The sequence below is a fragment of the Bombina bombina genome, chromosome 2 (genome assembly GCF_027579735.1).
Source record: "Bombina bombina isolate aBomBom1 chromosome 2, aBomBom1.pri, whole genome shotgun sequence".
In the NCBI taxonomy this organism is placed as follows: domain Eukaryota; kingdom Metazoa; phylum Chordata; class Amphibia; order Anura; family Bombinatoridae; genus Bombina; species Bombina bombina.
Window position 1 is genome coordinate 643,412,862 of NC_069500.1, and position 20,806 is coordinate 643,433,667.

A 20,806-nucleotide genomic window follows, 5' to 3' on the forward strand; every position below is an offset into this window, starting at 1 on the left:
CTCACCCTTACATACAAAACTCTCACTAACGCCGCTCCCCTCTACCTATCCTCTCTAATACACAAGTATACTCCAGCCCGTCCACTATGATCCAACAATGACCTGCTCCTTGCATCTGCAATTATCCCCTCCTCTCATGCTAGACTGCAGGACTTCTGTCGTGCAGCACCTACCCTCTGTAACACTCTCCCTCGTGCTGTCAGGCTTTGCCCTAATCTTTCTTCCTTTAAATGCTCCCTGAAGACTTTTCTGTTCAGGGAAGCCTACCACCCAACTCAATAATAAATTAATTTCACTTACCTAATATTTCCCTCATCTAACTCTGTATTAACATCCTTCTCAATCTTGTAGTCCTTACCTCCTGTTTCCCAACCTTCTACCCTTCTAGATTGTAAGTTCCCACGGGAATAGGGCCCTCAATCCCTCCTGTATGTGTTTGTAAATTTTATCCTGTATCTTAAAATTCTGGTATTGTTTTATTTAAATGAATTGTATCCATGGACAGCGCTGTGGAATATGTTGGCGCTTAATAAATAAAGTATAATAATATAATAATAATAATAATACATCAAATGAAATGGGTTGTGCTTGTGGGGCAAAATTCAAGCCTTTCACCAATAGAGATGTTTCCTCTCTGGAGAAAGAACGGTTAGATAGATTGAAGATTAATTTCATCCCATTTTCTAATTCCATCTTGCTCTCTCTCTTTTTTTCTACATTTCCTCCCACCTCTACTTTCTCTAGGTCTTCTAAAGGTCTTTTTTGATTTCTTATTGGTCCTGAGACCGGTGTTTGATTTTCCCATATATGTCCCTCTTTTGAATGGTAATTCCATATTTGTTTGTCTCCAAGAAGGAGTCCCTAAAAAATGTGGTTTATTCATTTGGGTATTTCCACCGTACCCATTATTATATGTCTTCTCTTTTTTATTATTATAGTGATTGTATTGATTCATACTTCTATTACTTCAATTGGTATGGTGATTCTGGTTCCCCCCCCCGATATAGTTTCTTCTCTTTCGGTCTAGCTCCTTGTTTCTGCCAGTGAGGGTAAATCTTATTTATGCTCTGCTTGGGTTTATTTGGGGCGTTAAACCCATTTATTCTGAGTGGTTCAAATCTATTTGAGGTCAAAATAAGATTTTGTATATTTATCCTATTTGCATTTTGCCTGTTTTCCTCTCCTCTGTGAAGTATGTAAGTTCTTTTTGGTGTCTGAGGGTTAGGATTGCCATTACCTTAAACTTTGACCTCTTCTGATGATTCCCTATTGGTTTTGTATGTATATACCTGGTCCTTTTTAAAATCCTCTAAATCCCTGTGTAGTTTCTTGGTTTTCGTGGCTTTTAATTCTTGTGTCAAGGTATTAACTCTAATCTGATTATTAGTGTTTAATTATTTCCATTTCTCTATATGTTGAAAATGTTGTACTTTTTCAATATTGGAATCAATTTCAGTTATGAGAATTTCTAATTTATGCTCAGGATATTTAATGAGTAGTTTAATTAGTGCAATAGAACAATTATGGAGAATAGTTTCCCACTCTGTTTGGTACTCAACTTCATCTAGGTTAAATGCTGGAAACTTAAATATTCTTAGCCCTCTCGGGATTACATTGTGTAACACATAATTATCTAATAAGACCAGATTTTGCCATTCCTTTGCATATATTACTGTACAAGGAATAGGTATACTTTTTAATTATTTCTATGTCTTTTTATCTTACAAAACATCCAAGCTTTAAATATGGAAGGCATGTGTATATATAGATTTGAACGTGGAAGGTATATTTTATAGACTTTTATTTAATGTATTGTGATTGAATGTATTTTTAAATGTATTAATGATTTATATTACCAATTAATTGTTTACTTGCACCTCTATATATACAGGTTTTTATCTTCCGTATGTATACAGATGGCCCTCGGTTTACGCCGGTTCAATTTGCGCCGTTTCAAAATAACAACTTTTTTTTCAGTCATGTGCCTGCTATTGAAAAACTTTTGGAAAGCAATGCACTAATTAAAATAGCCAGTAGGTGGAGCTGTCCGCTTGCTTTGCAGCAAAGTTATGCAACTTAACAGTCTGAAATTGATCTGTGTACACAGATCAGACCAGATCTATCAAGCAAAATTTAGCAGGCACTTCCCTATTATCTTCCTGTCCAGCAGCTTGAGGTGAGGGTGCCTAACTGCTTATTAATCACTGCAGATTGAAATGCATAGAATAGGTGCAGACGCAATATTATCTAACATGCTAACAATGCAGAGAACTGATTGCAGAAAAATTCAAGTAAAAATGTTTTTGTTCATTAAACTTAGTTTGATGATTATACAATCTATATTATTAGGTTTATAATGCTGTTTAGCATTTAAAGTCTTCATTTCAAAGCTTTAAAAATAATGTATTAGGTGTTACTTATGACAATTTTGAGAGGGGCCTGGAACCTAACTCACTCACTTCCCATTGACTTACATTATAAACTGGGTTTCAATTTACAACGGTTTCGATTTACAACCATTCCTCCTGGAACCTAACCCCGGCGTAAACTGAGGGCTACCTGTATTTATACAGAATGGTTTTGCAAAGATCCTTAAAAAAACATGTTCTTTTCAGACTGCTCTAGGCAACATATTTAAAGGGACAGTAAACACCAGAATTTTTGTTGTTTAAAAAGGTAGATTATCCCTTTATTACCCATTCCCCAGTTTTGCATAACCAACACAGTTATAATAATACACGTTTTATCTCTGTCATTACCTTGTATCAATGCCTCTGCAAACTGCCCCCTTATTTCAGTTCTTTTGACAGACTTGCATTTTTTGCCAATCAGTGCTGACTCCTAGGAGCTTCACGTGCCTGGGCTCAATGTAATCTATGGGAAACACATGAACTAATGCCCTCTAGTGGTGAAAAACTGTCAACATGCTTTCAGATTAGGGGCGGCCTTCAAGGTCTAAGAAATTAGCATATGAACCTCCTAGGTTTAGCTTTTAACTAAGAATACCAAGAGAACAAAGCAAAATTGGTAATAAAAGAAAATTTGGAAAGTTGTTTAAAATTACATGCCCTATCTGAATTATGAAAGTTTTTTTTTTTTTACTTGACTGTCCCTTTAAAGACATGTTTAGATGAAATGGATATTGAAAGCCCTGATTAAAGTAATTTCACATGTAGGCATTTTTTAATTAAGGGCTGTGCTTATATAAAGTTACCTTCTTAGAAAGATCATTACTCTTGAAAAAGTTTTGCTTGTGTGAAACGAAACGCGTAGAGACTTTTTTGTCCCTAGGAGGCACCTATACTTTCACTGCTACGCTACACAGTGCAGGAAAGCAAACGCCAAGGGACGTTTTTTGAAGCGGTAATATTTACCCTGTTTGATGGATGTATCTTTTCCTTACTGACTCTCTCCCCATGACGGATGGTATACCCAGAACTACTGGAGACTTTAATATCTTACAACTACTGGCAACCAACATCTATCTTTTAAAACAACAACAAATCTGGTGTTGACTGTCCCTTTAATTATTTGCAATCATTTTTAAAAATGTTTAATACAAATCTTGCACTGGAAATATGACAATAATATGCAGAAAGGAACAACTGTATTATTTAATAGGAATGAATAAGAAGTAGTAGCAATACATTTAAAACACAGCAAAGCATTGTTAATAAATAAACTGTGAAATTTTTAACTTTTATTCACATTTTTGAATGTATGCAAAACAATATATTTATGTATTCATCTATATATTTACAATATACATTATATATATTGAGTTTTCTTTTGTGATATATTCATTTTTGTTATTTTATGTTTATGGTAAAAAAATATTTTGATAATTTAAAAAACAAACAAAAAAAAACATGCCTTTTAGGTCATTTTATTTGCATTAATATCAGTCCTTGAGTCTATAATTTTTGAAATATTAATTTGTTAATTAAATATTTTAATATGCTTTGACCTAGATTCTCTTATATGATGGCAAAATGAATATGTAGAAGTGATGTTGGATCTCTGCATTGTGTATAGAACTAATGTTTATTATGCCCTTAATCCTGTTTCTGTTTTATTGCCTTTTTATGGGCACCAAGATAATCATTTTAATAGCACAAAAAATGAATAGATATGTAGATGGTATTTGTAATGAGAATTTTTTTTATTTTTTAAGATATAGCAAATAATCTTCTAAGGGTATGTGCGGTAAAATGTTTAATGTTGTTGTAATAACCTATAAAAAGTAAATTATATATATTTTTTTTATTTTCCATCCTTCTAATCATGTTATTATTCCTCAGTGTAACATCAGACATATTATAAAGCAAGCCTGATTGTATCTCAAAATTAAATATTTTTAAAAAACTATTATACAATCATATTTGTGTTAAAAAAATACAGTATGAATTATAATAAAAGTTAGTTCCCCTCATGTTTATACTTTTATACAATGCAAAGTTGATTATCATAAATAGTTTACAAACAAGTAAATAAAATACATTGTGTGAATATCATTCTTTTGGCTAGATTAAAAGTGGAACTCTAAAGATTTGTGATGAATTGCAAATTAGGAATGTATATATATATATATATATATATATATATATATATTTATGCACCCAAGAGATAATTGCTTATGACTGCTTCTGCTGTATGAATGGGTATTAACTATTGCTATACCTGTAGTATTCTTGTTTTTTTCTCTGTTCTTTGGTCTTAAAGAACACTCACCTAGATTACGAGTTTTGAGCACTATAGGGAAAGAAAAGAACGCAACAAAAGTTGCGTTATTTAACCCCCTATAGCGCTGCCATTGTAAGTTTAAAATAAAAAACAGCTTGCACGGGCGATATGGAGATTTTGACCTCCATACCGCACCAAAAACAAGCAGTGTTTTGACGTGCTCTTGCAAGCTTTCCCCATAGACATCAATGGGGAAACCCGGCAAAAAAAGTAAAAACACAAATTAGCCAATAGGATGAGAGCTGCTTAAATCCTATTGGCTGATTTAAATAGCCAATAGGATTTTAGCAGTCTTAATTCCTATTGGCTGATTCAAATTTTTCAGCCAATAGGAATGCAAGGGACGCCATCTTGAATCACGTGCCTTGCATTGAAGATTCAGTGTACATCGGCGACCGTATGAAGAGGATGCTCTGTGCCGAATGTCTTCAGGATGGACCAACTCCGCGCCTCCGGGATCAAGATAGAAGATGCCGTCTGGATGAAGATTGAAGAGGCAGCTGGATGAAGACTACTAGCCGCTGGGATCAGGACTTCCCACTGGGATGAAGATTGAAGAGGCTGCCTGGATGAAGACTTCTCGCCGCCTGGATCAGGACTTCAACTCCGGAATGAAGAACGTTCAAGCGGGACTTCAAAAACTGTAAGTGGATCATCAGGGGGTAAGTGTTAGGCTTTTTAAAGGGTTTTTGGGTGGGTTATTTATTTAGTTTAGGGTCTGGGCAGTAAAAGAGCTAAATACCCTTTTCAGGGCAATGAGTAACTTAGGTTTTTTTAGAATTAGGTTTTTATTTTGGGGGGTTGGTTGGGTGGTGGGGTTTACTGTTTTTTGTACATGTAAAAGAGCTTATATCTTTGGGGCAATTCTCACAAAAGGCCCTTTTAAGGGCCATTGGTAGTTTATTATAGGCTGGGAGGGTTTATTTTGGGTGTCCTTTTTTATTTTGATAGGGCTATTAGATTAGGTGAAATTCTTTTTTATTTTGGATAATTTTGTTTTCCATAAGTTAATCTTTGTAATATTTTGTAACTTACTATTTTTTTTTTTTGTATTTAGATACTTTGTAATTTTTAGAGTAGTGTTAGGATTTTTTGTGTAGTTTAGTTTAATTTAATTGGTAGTTAGTTTAATTTTAGTTTAATTATTACATTAGTTTAATTGGTAGTTTAAACCAACGGCTAGATTTAGAGTTTTGTCGGTAAGGACCCGCGTAGCTAACGCTGGCTTTTTTCTGGCCGCACCTTTAAAATAACTCTGGTATTGAGAGTCCACAGAATGGCTGCGTTAGGCTCCAAAAAAGGAGCGTAGAGCATATTTAACGCCACTGCAACTCTCGATACCAGAGTTGCTTACGGACGCGGCCAGCCTCAAAAACGTGCTCGTGCACGATTCCCCCATAGGAAACAATGGGGCTGTTTGAGCTGAAAAAAAACCTAACACCTGCAAAAAAGCCGCGTTCAGCTCCTAACGCAGCCCCATTATTTGCTATGGGGAAACACTTCCTACGTCTGCACCTAACACTCTAACATGTACCCCGAGTCTAAACACCCCTAACCTTACACTTAGTAACCCCTATTCTGCCGCCCCCGCTATCGCTGACCCCTGTATATTATTTTTAACCCCTAATCTGCCGCTCCGTAAACCGCCGCTACTTACATTATCCCTATGTACCCCTAATCTGCTGCCCCTAACACTGCCGACCCCTATATTATATTTATTAACCCCTAATCTGCCACCACAACGTCGCCTCCACCTGCCTACACTTATTAACCCCTAATTTGCCGAGCGGACCTGAGCGCTACTATAATAAAGTTATTAACCCCTAATCCGCCTCACTAACCCTATAATAAATAGTATTAACCCCTAATCTGCCCTCCCTAACATCGCCGACACCTAACTTCAATTATTAACCCCTAATCTGCCGACTGGAGCTCACCGCTATTCTAATAAATGGATTAACCCCTAAAGCTAAGTCTAACCCTAACACTAACACCCCCCTAACTTAAATATAATTTTAATCTAACGAAATTAATTAACTCTTATTAAATAAATTATTCCTATTTAAAGCTAAATACTTACCTGTAAAATAAATCCTAATATAGCTACAATATAAATTATAATTATATTATAGCTATTTTAGGATTAATATTTATTTTACAGGTAACTTTGTAATTATTTTAACCAGGTACAATAGCTATTAAATAGTTAAGAACTATTTAATAGCTAAAATAGTTAAAATAATTACAAATTTACCTGTAAAATAAATCCTAACCTAAGTTACAATTAAACTTAACACTACACTATCAATAAATTAATTAAATAAAATACCTATAATTATCTACAATTAAACCTAACACTACACTATCAATAAATAAATTAAATACAATATCTACAAATAAATACAATGAAATAAACTAACTAAAGTACAAAAAATAAAAAAGAACTAAGTTACAAAAAATAAAAAAATATTTACAAACATTAGAAATATATTACAACAATTTTAAACTAATTACACCTACTCTAAGCCCCCTAATAAAATAACAAAGACCCCCAAAATAAAAAAATGCCCTACCCTATTCTAAATTACTAAAGTTCAAAGCTCTTTTACCTTACCAGCCCTGAACAGGGCCCTTTGTGGGGCATGCCCCAAGAAGTTCAGCTCTTTTGCCTGTAAAAAAAACATACAATACCCCCCCCCAACATTACTACCCACCACCCACATACCCCTAATCTAACCCAAACCCCCCTTAAATAAACCTAACACTAAGCCCCTGAAGATCTCCCTACCTTGAGTCGTCTTCACCCAGCCGAGCCAAATTCTTCATCCAAGCGGAGCAAGAAGAGGTCCTCCATCCGGTAGAAGTCTTCATCCAAGCGGGGCAGAAGAGGTCTTCCATCCGATTGAAGTCTTCATCCAAGAGGCATCTTCTATCGTCATCCATCCGGAGTGGAGCGGCAGCATCCTGAAGACCTCCGACGCGGAACATCCATCCTGGCCGACGACTGAACGATGAATGACGGTTCCTTTAAATTACGTCATCCAAGATGGCGTCCCTCGAATTCCGATTGGCTGATAGGATTCTATCAGCCAATCGGAATTAAGGTAGGAAAAATCTGATTGGCTGATTGAATCAGCCAATCAGATTGAACTCGCATTCTATTGGCTGATCGGAACAGCCAATAGAATGCAAGTTCAATCTGATTGGCTGATTGGATCAGCCAATCGGATTGAACTTGATTCTGATTGGCTGATTCCATCAGCCAATCAGAATATTACTACCTTAATTCCGATTGGCTGATAGAATCCTATCAGCCAATCGGAATTCGAGGGACGCCATCTTGGATGATGTCATTTAAAGGAACCGTCATTCGTCGTTCAGTCGTCGTTCAGGATGGATGTTCCGCGTCGGAGGTCTTAAGGATGCTGCCGCTCCACTCCGGATGGATGACGATAGAAGATGCCTCTTGGATGAAGACTTCAATCGGATGGAAGACCTCTTCTGCCCCGCTTGGATGAAGACTTCTACCGGATGGAGGACCTCTTCTTGCTCCGCTTGGATGAAGAATTTGGCTCGGCTGGGTGAAGACGACTCAAGGTAGGGAGATCTTCAGGGGCTTAGTGTTAGGTTTATTTAAGGGGGTTTGGGTTAGATTAGGGGTATGTGGGTGGTGGGTTGTAATGTTGGGGGGGGTATTGTATGTTTTTTTTTACAGGCAAAAGAGCTGAACTTCTTGGGGCATGCCCCGCAAAGGGCCCTGTTCAGGGCTGGTAAGGTAAAAGAGCTTTGAACTTTAGTAATTTAGAATAGGGTAGGGCATTTTTTTATTTTGGGGGGCTTTGTTATTTTATTAGGGGGCTTAGAGTAGGTGTACTTAGTTTAAAATTGTTGTAATATATTTCTAATGTTTGTAAATATTTTTTTATTTTTTGTAACAGTTCTTTTTTATTTTTTGTACTTTAGTTAGTTTATTTCATTGTATTTATTTGTAGGAATTGTATTTAATTTATTTATTGATAGTGTAGTGTTAGGTTTAATTGTAGATAATTATAGGTATTTTATTTAATTAATTTATTGATAGTGTAGTGTTAGGTTTAATTGTAACTTAGGTTAGGATTTATTTTACAGGTAAATTTGTAATTATTTTAACTATTTTAGCTATTAAATAGTTCTTAACTGTTTAATAGCTATTGTACCTGGTTAAAATAATTACAAAGTTACCTGTAAAATAAATATTAATCCTAAAATAGCTATAATATAATTATAATTTATATTGTAGCTATATTAGGGTTTATTTTACAGGTAAGTATTTAGCTTTAAATAGGAATAATTTATTTAATAAGAGTTAATTAATTTTGTTAGATTAAAATTATATTTAATTTAGGGGGGTGTTAGTGTTAGGGTTAGACTTAGCTTTAGGGGTTAATACATTTATTAGAATAGCGGTGAGCTCCAGTCGGCAGATTAGGGGTTAATAATTGAAGTAAGGTGTCGGCGATGTTAGGGAGGGCAGATTAGGGGTTAATACTATTTATTATAGGGTTAGTGAGGCGGATTAGGGGTTAATAACTTTATTATAGTAGCGGTGCGGTCCGCTCGGCAGATTAGGGGTTAATAAGTGTAGGCAGGTGGAGGCGACGTTGAGGGGGGCAAATTAGGGGTTAATAAATATAATATAGGGGTCGGCGGTGTTAGGGGCAGCAGATTAGGGGTACATAGCTATAATGTAGGTGGCGGCTCTTTGCGGTCGGCAGATTAGGGGTTAATTATTGTAGGTAGCTGGCTGCGACGTTGTGGGGGGCAGGTTAGGGGTTAATAAATATAATACAGGGGTCGGCAGTGTTAGGGGCAGCAGATTAGGGCTACATAAGTATAACGTAGGTGGCGGTCGGCAGATTAGGGGTTAAACATTTTTAATCGAGTGGCGGCGATGTGGGGGGACCTCAGTTTAGGGGTACATAGGTAGTTTATGGGTGTTAGTGTACTTTAGAGTACAGTAGTTAAGAGCTTTTTGAACCGGCGTTAGCCCAGAAAGCTCTTAACTACTGACTTTTTTCTGCGGCTGGAGTTTTGTCGTTAGATTTCTAACGCTCACTTCAGACACCACTCTAAATACCGGAGTTAGAAAGATCCCATTGAAAAGATAGGATACGCAATTGACGTAAGGGGATCTGCGGTATGGAAAAGTTGCGGCTGAAAAGTGAGCGTTAGACCCTTTTTTGAGTGACTCCAAATACCGGCGGTAGCCTAAAACCAGCGTTAGGAGCCTCTAAAGCTGGTTTTCACGGCTACCGCCAAACTCCAAATGTAGGCCCAAGTTTTTTAATTTGACAGGTAAGTTTTATTTTAATTTAAGATAGGGAAATTGTAATTTTAATATAAATTTTGGGGGTAAATAGTTTAATTTAGTATATTTTGGTTTAGGGGTTAATAGTTTAGTTTAATATATTTCGTTGTGGGGGCTTGCGGTTTAGGGGTTAATAGGTTTAGTATAGTGGTGGCAGTGTAGGGCTTAATAACTTTAGTATAGTGGGGGGGATGTGGGCGGACGGCAGATTAGGGGGTCAATAATATTTAAATAGTGTTTGCGATACAGGAGGGTGGCGGTTTAGTGGTTAATAAACTTAGTATAGTGGTTTAGTATAGTGGTGAGGATAATTGTGTTGTGGCAATGATGTCGGGAGCGGCAGATTAGGGGTTAATAAGTTTAATATAGTAATTGCGATGCGGGAGGGCCTCGGTTTAGGGGTTAATAGGTAGTTAGTGTGTGTGTACATGTGTTTTTATTTTTATATGTATACACACACATATATACACATATAAACACATATATACACATGTATACATATATATATATATACTTTGGAGCTCTTTCCACTCAAATTACCGGAAAACATTAACAATAATTTTAAAATACATTTTAATATTTTATAATGTGTTTTACTGTGTATGTACCATAAATATTTTACATTCCAATGTTCTTCAAATAGGTGAAAACGTTTAATTTGATTTTAAATATTTAAGTATTTCTAGTATGCAAACATTTACGTTAATAGTTTATTTCTGACAGTGATTGCGCATGAGCAAAATAACTAAATAGAGTGCCACTTGTAATCTGGCCTTTTATTTTCTGTTAATAACCCCTTAAGGACCAGCGCCGTACCCTGTACGATGCTGGTCGTTTAGCCCTTAAGGACCAGGGCCGTATCCTGTATGGTGCTGCTGTCCTGGGCCTCTTTCTGCTGCAATCTTGTTAACAGTGGCAAGATCGCACTATTTCTGCATGACCCATGAGTGGAGCAATGCAGAAAAACTGATGCAGATAGAAACACTCTGTGTCCCTCTCTGTATTGAGTAGCGGTGGTGCCGATTGTTGGTGGGGTGGGAGGGTCAAGAGGGGGATGGGTGGGTGGCCCATCACTGGTGGGAATGGGCTGAAGGGAGTTGGGAAGGTAAGGGGGTAATACTAAACTGCAGAAAATAATAATAATAAAAAAATAATAATTTTACAAAAAGGGACTAAAACTTCACCTTAGCAGACTGTCTGCCAATACCTAAGGTGGTGGTGAACAGTGGGGGGTGAGGGAGGGAAGAGCTGTTTGAGAGGGATCAAGTAGGGATCAGGGGGTGGGAGAGTAATTTTTACACTAAAGCTAAACTTTACCTTACAAGCTACCTGATTAACCCCTTAACTGCCAGGAATTTCAGAAAATGAGGTGCGCAGCTGCAATTAGCAGCCTTCTAATTGCTAAAAAGCAATGGCAAAGCCATGCATGTCTGCTATTTCTGATCCCAGAGAAGCTTTCACAATCATTTGTGTCATGATTGCACAAGCAGTATGGAAATAATTTCAGTAAGAATCCCAAAGTTTGTACACCCCTTTGCAAGAAACGCTGTTCTCAAGGTAGGTAATGAAAATGGGCTTCAAAATATTGTCATGATTTCTCAGAACATTTCACAAGCCCAGAGAGCTTAAAGGGACATCAAACACTTGACTGCTAAAAATAATTAAAATTAACTTCTACTGAGTAATTATAAAAAATGGAGTAAAGTTCTTTATGCTGTAAGTTCAGCTTTCCCCAAACATTTCAAGAAAATAGTTTCTATTAGAATATTTATTCAGAGCTTGATGCAGCTATGTATGCCGCCATATTTTAACAGCACAGGAGTCACATGACACACACTTCATATCTCCCTATAATATATGCATAGGAAGCACAGCTGCAGCACTCATTTACTGTTATGTAGACAGAGCTTGTGCTGTAGTTTTTGTTAAGAATCTGTTGTTGAAATACATTTTATAAAATGCTTTCTATGTAAAAAGTTTACTGTTCAAACGTTACCACGCTTTAACATTCCTAAACTGTGTGTGTGAATGCAGGTCATAAACGTAGATAACATGCTCTGGTCTGGAGAGGGAGGGGAGAGATGGAGGGGTGATAGAGGGAGGGGGGGGGGAGAGAATCCAGTCAATGGAAGAAAACAGACTGAATATCTCATGCTGCATATACTTTTACCTGGAGATTTGTTCAATACAATTTTTAGTTTTATTTCATACATCTACATTACATATATACAACTTATTCTCTAGGATGTAATCCATATACACACAACATTGTAAACTACGGGCAGTATATAGATGATATTATCATTCTATGGAATGGAGACACTATTGAGATACAGAATTTTGTTGAACATATGCATATGAATGATTACAATTTAAAATTTACTAAAACGTTTTCTAAAAACACAGATAGAATTTTTAGATATACTTTGATTTAAAGATGATGAAAGGAAAATGGCAGTTAGGAACTATAGGAAAGTCACTGAAAGAAATAGCTTTATACAAGCGAAAAGTGCACATAAAAAATACTGTATGAACAACGTTCTATACAGTCAGTTCCTCAGGCTAAAGAGAAATTGTACCCACCAAGAAGACTTTGAAAAAAAAGCACACATCCTAGAGAATAAGGCCTAGATTTGGAGTTCGGCGGTAGAAGGGCTGTTAACGCTCCGCGGGCTTTTTTCTGGCCGCACCATAAATTTAACTCTGGTATCGAGAGTTTAATCAAATGCTGCCGTGATAAGGAAAAGTTTGAACCTTTATTTGTGAGGTTTCAAAGAGTATTCTGCCTAAGTGTTTTGTTTCTTAACTTTTAATTTTTGCTTTCAGTAATGCAGTTTTAGATTAATATCTGAACACTTAGGAAGCAGTGCATAAGCATAGGGAAAACTTTATTTACAACAAAAGGGCTATCTCTGCTATGAGAGCAGGATAGTCCAAAAAGAATGCTTGTTTGCACTTGAATTAAATTATTTAGTTTAGTTCGGTCGGTTACTGGAACTTGAGACAAAAAAATGTGCCCAATTTTAAAATATAACCTTTATTAGTTGATTTCATAAAAAAGACAGCATGAAGTATGTGTGTATGCTGCCCTTCGAAATGTTAAAAACACTCTCTCTGTTGCAATTATTTAATGCTTAGCCATCACAGTATCTAATATATAGGATACTTAGTAATTCAATTATAAGACCTTGGTAGTGTTACGGGTGTAAATAACGGTTAATCTTCCCTGTGGCTATATAGCCTTATATATGGCCAATCTATTAGATTACCACAAAAGGATATTGGTATTTTATATACCCAATACAATTGAATACTGAGGTCTTAGTAGGTAAATTTGCTCTCAAGTTATGACAAATTGAAATATGTGTATCACAACTCAGGAATTTGGATTATTTATTGCTTAAATCAAGGTTCTAGTAAGATATGTCTAAACAAGAAAACTGAACCCACTACTCATGAGTTTAAGCTTCACATAACTGAATATTGATCTATGTATATATCACTTATTCATATGAGTTATCACTTAGTGGGTTACTGCAGTATACAACTAAAACTATGTTACTTAGTTGTCTTGTAATTCGGTCAAGTTTGTATTAGTTTCTATGTAATAATCCGTCTACAATTATGAGGGGGGTCACCCAGCATGTACTAGTTTTGATTGGCTATAGTCTGCATTTACTGATACTGTACGCTAAAGTATTTAGTAATAGTCATTCAACATTATAATAAAATATGTAAAGTTCAACAAGCTCACAAAATCTGTGCCAAATATATACTTGTATTATTCTTAATTAATCAAGCTATTATTCCAGTGTGAAATATTGTATCTTGTCACACTGCCTGTGTTTAAGTTTTGCTGCAGCGTTACAGACTGTCAGCTTCTAGTAGCAAACCCAAAATATCTAGTATAATGCCATATACTAAGTACAAAGTATCAGAATTCAAGTATATTGCTATTCTCTCCCCCTCTGTAATATATATTTCGTGTTGCTGCCCAATTATAAACTAGAAACTTAATAAATCTTATTTAAGCTGTTATACCAAAGTTAGCATTAAGCACCAAAGACCTGAAAGTTACCCAATTATTTACGCTAAAGAGAGCACCAGGATGTACCTGCTTGTGACTATAAACAGCCACAAATTACTAAGTATGGTTTTTTAAGTAATAATTTTTAAGCTAAAGTAACATATATAGTTTTCCAACAGAGAGGCAATTAAAAAACGAGGACCCCTGACGCAGCGTTTCACTTAACGCATCCTCAGAGGGGTAACCCGGGCCGGCATACTTCCGGAAATATATAGGCTTCGTATGTCACACCTTTCACCTCTGATAGGTTGGGGATTGCTATTTTCATTGGTAGAGCCTACGTCAATCACTGGATAGTTGACGTCATTTTCGTTACTACGGAGACAACGTGTAAACAACACGGTTGTTATGTTACATATGAATAACTACGGAATGTAAAGTAAAGCATGATAAAATTACTGAATAGTTTTTCACTTGCTTATATTTTAAGAATTTGTTACCTTGTATATTCATTTTTACAGGCGCACATAGTTGTAAATGCGAGGAGGAAATAAAAAATTATTTCCGTAAGGTTATAGGAATAATGTACAAATAAATTCCATATGTTTAAAATTTGACAATATACACAATATATGAAGTGGAATCATAAGTGTATTATGATGTGACATGGAAATAAGGTGAATGCTAACAAAGTGTTGAACCCACTATTGTTGGATGAAAAGGAAAAAATATTTTAAATGAATATTCGCTCATGTGAAATAAATTGTAGTGGCAGGTTATGTGATTAAAGAGCCATCAAGACATTGGCTGAAAACTGTGTATGGTAAATAAATTGTGATGCTTAATAATGTGAAGAGGTGCTATAATATACGCATATGTTGAACATTATACTTTATAAACTAAAAAGGGATTGAGATGCTTAAAGTGAAGCTAAATAGAAACTTGTACTACATAAAAAAAGGGGGAACAATTGCAAAAAGGGGGTGAGTGAAACTAGGAGAGTGATGAAGTGATATTATCTAGTCATTGTGAGCATTGTACTTATTACTTACAAGAAATTATAATGCTTAAAGTGGAACTATATTGACTCTACTTAAAAGAGGGAATGGGTGCAAGAGGGGTATGTGAAAGAAAATAAAAAAATGGTGAGGTTATAATTAGTTATATGATATTTGAATATGTGTTAAGTATATTATACCATAAATGTTTGACTATATGGTATGTAAATCTGTATTAAGTAATTTATTCCAAATATACATGATAGTTATTGTTATCATTAAGTCCATGGGGTTTGACACTATTCAGTAGGTGTATCCATTTACACTCCATTTTGAGTAGTGTTTGTTCTAAGTTGCCTCCTCTAATGCCTAAAGTTGCCTTTTGCAGTACTGAAAATTTCAGCAATGAATCATTGCTGTTGTGTTTATGATAGAAGTGCCTAGCAACACTAGTTATCTGTTTATCTTTCTCAATGTCTTTACGGGCGTTTCTAATATTTCTGCTATGTTCCATGATTCGTGTCCTTATTTGTCGTGTCGTCATTCCGACATAGAACAGCTTACATGGACACTGGAGGACATAGACAACACCTGTTGTAGTACAGGAGAAATGATCAGATAATATATGTTTGTTTGCATATTTATCATCAATGTCCTTAATTTTCCACACCTTGGGACATGTATTACACGTTCCACATGGGAACATCCCTTTCGATTGGCAGGCTCTTTTAGGCTTATGGATGTAGTGACTAGTGACCAGTGTGTCTTTAAGATTTTTTGGTCTTTTATATCCAATTGAGACTCTATCCCCGATCTGGGTTGCAAGTAGGGGATCATTTTTTAAGATATGCCAGTGGTCATTTATTATAGTTGTTATCTGTTTTATTTGAGGGTTGTATGTTGTAATTAGTCTTGGTTTATTGTCCTGCTTTTTCTGACGTGGTTGAAGGAGTTTTTGTCTATCTTGCTGTAAGGCCTGTATTCTGGCTTTTTTAATTGACCTTTTACTATAGCCTCTGTCTTGAAGCCTGTTGGAGAGTTTGGATGCTTCCTGTTTGAATACATTTAAATCAGAGCAATTCCTTCTCAACCTAGTAAATTCTCCTTTTGGGATGGCCTTAAGAGTACAGGGGGCATGGGCACTAGTATGATACAGCAGAGTGTTAGTGGCTGTTTTTTTTCGATATATAGTAGTGCTTACTCTTCCTTCTGGATCAACTTGTATTTGTAAGTCTAAGAAGTTGACCTGTTCTTGACTGTATTCATATGTGAGTTTAATGTTAAGTTTGTTATTATTTAAAACATTCATAAATTCACATAGTATTGATTCAGGGCCATCCCAAATAAACAGTATATCATCTATATACCGAATCCAACAAGGGATAAACTGTGTATATCTATCGTTGTCACTAGTGAAGACTGTTAGGTTCTCCCACCATCCTAGGAATAGGTTTGCGTACGTGGGTGCACAGGCTGTACCCATTGCGGTACCCTGTGTTTGTAAGAAAAAGCGATCTTTAAATGTAAAGTAATTGTGGTGTAGTACAAAATGTAATAATTCTTTAATAAACTGATTGTGTTCTTGATTGTCATTCACATTTGTGCTTAAGTAATAGGAAATTGCTTGTTCACCCAGATGATGTTTGATATTGGTGTACAATGATTCCACATTGGCTGTTATGATAAAGGAGTTAGGAGATAGTATCATGTTGTTTAATTTTTGCAATACCTCCATAGTGTCCTTAACATATGAAGGTAGTGTGTATAAATACTCTCTCAGTCGTTGGTCGATGTATTGACTCGGTTTTTCAGTGAGACTGCCGTTGCCTGACACTATGGGTCGGCCTGGTGGTTTGTGGATATTTTTATGTATCTTGGGGATCATGTAGAATGTGGCCGTAGTTGGATATTGTTGAGATAGAAATTGTTTCTCAGTATTGTTAATGATTTTATCCTTATAAGCCTTATCTATGATCTTATTGTATTTTTCACTGTACATATCAGTAGGATTGCCAAAAAGTTTTTTATAGCAGAGTTTATTATCCAGTTGTTTAGTGGCTTCTTCAAGATACATGTTCTTCTCCCATAGAACTATATTACCACCTTTATCAGATTGCTTTATGATGGTATCATGCCATGTGTGGATTTCTTTTAATGCTTTTTGTTCTTGTTTTGTAAGATTAGGGTTTATCTTGAGATCAGGCAAAAAAGCAGGACAATAAACCAAGACTAATTACAACATACAACCCTCAAATAAAACAGATAACAACTATAATAAATGACCACTGGCATATCTTAAAAAATGATCCCCTACTTGCAACCCAGATCGGGGATAGAGTCTCAATTGGATATAAAAGACCAAAAAATCTTAAAGACACACTGGTCACTAGTCACTACATCCATAAGCCTAAAAGAGCCTGCCAATCGAAAGGGATGTTCCCATGTGGAACGTGTAATACATGTCCCAAGGTGTGGAAAATTAAGGACATTGATGATAAATATGCAAACAAACATATATTATCTGATCATTTCTCCTGTACTACAACAGGTGTTGTCTATGTCCTCCAGTGTCCATGTAAGCTGTTCTATGTCGGAATGACGACACGACAAATAAGGACACGAATCATGGAACATAGCAGAAATATTAGAAACGCCCGTAAAGACATTGAGAAAGATAAACAGATAACTAGTGTTGCTAGGCACTTCTATCATAAACACAACAGCAATGATTCATTGCTGAAATTTTCAGTACTGCAAAAGGCAACTTTAGGCATTAGAGGAGGCAACTTAGAACAAACACTACTCAAAATGGAGTGTAAATGGATACACCTACTGAATAGTGTCAAACCCCATGGACTTAATGATAACAATAACTATCATGTATATTTGGAATAAATTACTTAATACAGATTTACATACCATATAGTCAAACATTTATGGTATAATATACTTAACACATATTCAAATATCATATAACTAATTATAACCTCACCATTTTTTTATTTTCTTTCACATACCCCTCTTGCACCCATTCCCTCTTTTAAGTAGAGTCAATATAGTTCCACTTTAAGCATTATAATTTCTTGTAAGTAATAAGTACAATGCTCACAATGACTAGATAATATCACTTCATCACTCTCCTAGTTTCACTCACCCCCTTTTTGCAATTGTTCCCCCTTTTTTATGTAGTACAAGTTTCTATTTAGCTTCACTTTAAGCATCTCAATCCCTTTTTAGTTTATAAAGTATAATGTTCAACATATGCGTATATTATAGCACCTCTTCACATTATTAAGCATCACAATTTATTTACCATACACAGTTTTCAGCCAATGTCTTGATGGCTCTTTAATCACATAACCTGCCACTACAATTTATTTCACATGAGCGAATATTCATTTAAAATATTTTTTCCTTTTCATCCAACAATAGTGGGTTCAACACTTTGTTAGCATTCACCTTATTTCCATGTCACATCATAATACACTTATGATTCCACTTCATATATTGTGTATATTGTCAAATTTTAAACATATGGAATTTATTTGTACATTATTCCTATAACCTTACGGAAATAATTTTTTATTTCCTCCTCGCATTTACAACTATGTGCGCCTGTAAAAATGAATATACAAGGTAACAAATTCTTAAAATATAAGCAAGTGAAAAACTATTCAGTAATTTTATCATGCTTTACTTTACATTCCGTAGTTATTCATATGTAACATAACAACCGTGTTGTTTACACGTTGTCTCCGTAGTAACGAAAATGACGTCAACTATCCAGTGATTGACGTAGGCTCTACCAATGAAAATAGCAATCCCCAACCTATCAGAGGTGAAAGGTGTGACATACGAAGCCTATATATTTCCGGAAGTATGCCGGCCCGGGTTACCCCTCTGAGGATGCGTTAAGTGAAACGCTGCGTCAGGGGTCCTCGTTTTTTAATTGCCTCTCTGTTGGAAAACTATATATGTTACTTTAGCTTAAAAATTATTACTTAAAAAACCATACTTAGTAATTTGTGGCTGTTTATAGTCACAAGCAGGTACATCCTGGTGCTCTCTTTAGCGTAAATAATTGGGTAACTTTCAGGTCTTTGGTGCTTAATGCTAACTTTGGTATAACAGCTTAAATAAGATTTATTAAGTTTCTAGTTTATAATTGGGCAGCAACACGAAATATATATTACAGAGGGGGAGAGAATAGCAATATACTTGAATTCTGATACTTTGTACTTAGTATATGGCATTATACTAGATATTTTGGGTTTGCTACTAGAAGCTGACAGTCTGTAACGCTGCAGCAAAACTTAAACACAGGCAGTGTGACAAGATACAATATTTCACACTGGAATAATAGCTTGATTAATTAAGAATAATACAAGTATATATTTGGCACAGATTTTGTGAGCTTGTTGAACTTTACATATTTTATTATAATGTTGAATGACTATTACTAAATACTTTAGCGTACAGTATCAGTAAATGCAGACTATAGCCAATCAAAACTAGTACATGCTGGGTGACCCCCCTCATAATTGTAGACGGATTATTACATAGAAACTAATACAAACTTGACCGAATTACAAGACAACTAAGTAACATAGTTTTAGTTGTATACTGCAGTAACCCACTAAGTGATAACTCATATGAATAAGTGATATATACATAGATCAATATTCAGTTATGTGAAGCTTAAACTCATGAGTAGTGGGTTCAGTTTTCTTGTTTAGACATATCTTACTAGAACCTTGATTTAAGCAATAAATAATCCAAATTCCTGAGTTGTGATACACATATTTCAATTTGTCATAACTTGAGAGCAAATTTACCTACTAAGACCTCAGTATTCAATTGTATTGGGTATATAAAATACCAATATCCTTTTGTGGTAATCTAATAGATTGGCCATATATAAGGCTATATAGCCACAGGGAAGATTAACCGTTATTTACACCCGTAACACTACCAAGGTCTTATAATTGAATTACTAAGTATCCTATATATTAGATACTGTGATGGCTAAGCATTAAATAATTGCAACAGAGAGAGTGTTTTTAACATTTCGAAGGGCAGCATACACACATACTTCATGCTGTCTTTTTTATGAAATCAACTAATAAAGGTTATATTTTAAAATTGGGCACATTTTTTTGTCTCAAGTTCCAGTAACTGACCGAACTAAACTAAATAATTTAATTCAAGTGCAAACAAGCATTCTTTTTGGACTATCCTGCTCTCATAGCAGAGATAGCCCTTTTGTTGTAATCAAATGCTGCGTTAGGCTCCAAAAACGGAGCGTAGAGCATTTTTACCGCAAATGCAACTCTCGATACCAGAGTTGCTTACGGACGCGGCCGGCCTCAAAAACGTGCTCGTGCACGATTCTCCCATAGGAAACAATGGGGCTGTTTGAGCTGAAAAAAAACCTAACACCTGCAAAAAAGCAGCGTTCAGCTCCTAACGCAGCCCCATTGTTTCCTATGGGGAAACACTTCCTACGTCTGCACTTAACACTCTAACATGTACCCCAAGTCTAAACACCCCTAACCTTACACTTATTAACCCCTAATCTGCCGCCCCCGCTATCGCTGACACCTGCATATTTTTTTAACCCCTAATCTGCCGCTCCGTAAACCGCCGCAACCTACGTTATCCCTATGTACCCCTAATCTGCTGCCCTAACAT